Consider the following 2568-nt stretch of genomic DNA (forward strand, 5'->3'; position numbering starts at 1 on the left):
TACGTCCTGCTAGCGCGCTGCAATCTGGCCGCTGCCGCTGCTGCCAAGTGATCGGTGGTCAGTCGGTTCCTCGATTTATATCCGCAGCAGCTGATGAGGGCCCAAAGGGAGTGCAGTGGTCACGTTGCTTCACGCCACCGGCATGATCTCTTTCAGGTAGTCTTTGCGATGAAGAGAGCCACGGTGAACTGCGCAGACAGCGGACTATCGGCACGACGAAGGCAACTGGCGTGCAGGGAAATGTGTGCGAAGAATACGTACTGTTAGCGCGCTGCAATCTGGCCGCTGCCGCTGCTGCCAAGTGATCGGTGGTTAGTCGTTTCCTCGATTATATCCGCTCTATATGGGACGCTCATTCGTGTTGAGCAAAATCAAACACAGTGGCGTAGCGAGCGAGCACTCCTTCAAGCAGACACCGCTCACAGAAGACAGCGACTTGTTAATTATCAGAATTATCATGGGTGCAATCGCGGTAGAATTTTTGCCGACAGTTGATATTTCGACCGTTCCGACCCTGACAATGGCTCGTTCGTCAAAACTTCACAGTTTAAGTCCCCGCCGCAATTTATGGATTGGGTTGAATTGTTCACGGTCCACAAACGAGTACAACCATCAGTGTGACTACGAGGGAGCGAGGGACTATCACATTATTCGTGAGCGCGTTGTTACAATCGGGCTCGGGTAAACCACGGCAATTAAGAACCGGTACGAGGGCGAGAAGTGTTGACAGATACAAACATTGCAGTCTGACGGTGCAAACATACATCTTGCGACACGGAGAGAAGGTTCGCGGCACCGCTGCGGTTATCTGTCATTGAAGTTTCCGCGTCGCGGCGAAGAGAAAGCGCGCCAGTGCCACAATCCAAAGTTGCGTCCCACTCACGCAAGAAATAAATTCCTAATATAATTTTATGCGTTGCACTTGCAAAAACAGTAAATTCACTTCGAAATGTCTGCTTCCCTATCACAAATGAAACAGAACACACCCTGAGTGGGCGTATTATTTCCCCGCCAACTACGCAAAAGGTACCGTTCCGGTGATATGGGGGTGAGGGCTAGAAACGAACTCTCGGGCTGGTTGTAGGTGTAAGAGCCTGCGGAACAAATCGTTTTAGTGCATCTTGCCAGTGTTCGAGACTTGTCTGTTGCGGTGGCAAGTTCTGCTCTCCAGGCGATCAGCATAGGTCCTGCGGGGCTCTCGGTAACTCTGACGTGACCAAGTGGCCGATGGCGCACGAGATCGATCGTCAAATGCACACTGATGTCACACATGAGCGTCGTCAAGAACGTTAAGGTGTTCAAGTTGTTCTTTAACCACTTGCCGAATCACCGAGGAGATGTCGTCATGGGCTGGGACGGACACACTTTCTATAGTGGTGACACTGTCCAAGCGTCCAAACTTTGGTCAAATCAAAGCGCTTCAAACGCCCCGCAGTGTTTCTTGAAATCAGACGGAGTACTAAAATCTTGTTCCTTCATTATAAGAAAATTATAAACAACTTCAGTAATTCCTTTAAGCAGATGACGTACTTTCTATTCGTGTGTCTTGGCGGTGCTCACGATGCCTCATAATTTCGAAACAGCCTCTATCTACGTTGTACAAGTTTCGCCAGGTAACGGAGCTCGTCGAGAAAGCATCTGCTCAGCCTTCTTAGAGATCGGGTCCCAGAAACACTTGGTGAATTCTGCTACAAAATTTTTCCAGCTTGTGAGAACGTTCTTGTGGCTTTCGAACCAGAGGATCGCAGTTCAAGTGAGAAAAAGAACCATGTTATTGAGCTGCTTTTTAGTGCTCCTGTGGCTGAGGCGACTGACTGCTGTAGTGTTTCATCCTGTCATCGACGTGTTCGATCGCCTTCCCGAAAAGGTGGGTGGCTCTCGCAGTGGTGTCCAGTAGCCAGCCTGCCTTGCGTGATTACTGTCTGGTTCGCCGCAGGTGGGGTCGTCATTGCCTTTTCCGGAATCGGCCACGTCCGCTGCTTGTGGTCGTAAACCGGCCAAGCGTCTACTCCGTCGGATAGTTGGTAGAGCTGGGTCGTCCAGGATTGTCCAGGATTCCCCCGCCCTTCCACGAAAGATGTTGCGAAAGATTTATATCTGTAGAGTGAATCGAGGTCCAGGAGGAAGCCACAGGCAAGGCCCAGCCAGCGAAGAGTACTCCGAGATAACGCGCGCGCACTCTGCTTCTTTCTTTGCCTCAGTCGCGCATTGCTGCGTCAATATATATATATATATATATATATATATATATATATATATATATATATATATATATATATATATATATATATATATATACGCAGGAAAGAGACGACGAACTTTTTGGAAGACTTCTTCTACTTAACGTTCACGGCTGGTGGACCAGCCTTCGTCAGAGTACAGAGTGACCTACGTCGGGTCCTGCGTGCTGAACTGTGTAGAAAACCCCTATATATATATATATATATATATATATATATATATATATATATATATATATATATATATATATATGTTAGAATTTTTGGTATTCATCTTGCATTCGCATTTTATTTGCACAAGTGTACTTACTCTCCATGAGATTCGCGC

Source organism: Dermacentor variabilis, chromosome 7 (assembly GCF_050947875.1).
Source record: "Dermacentor variabilis isolate Ectoservices chromosome 7, ASM5094787v1, whole genome shotgun sequence".
Lineage (NCBI taxonomy): Eukaryota > Metazoa > Arthropoda > Arachnida > Ixodida > Ixodidae > Dermacentor > Dermacentor variabilis.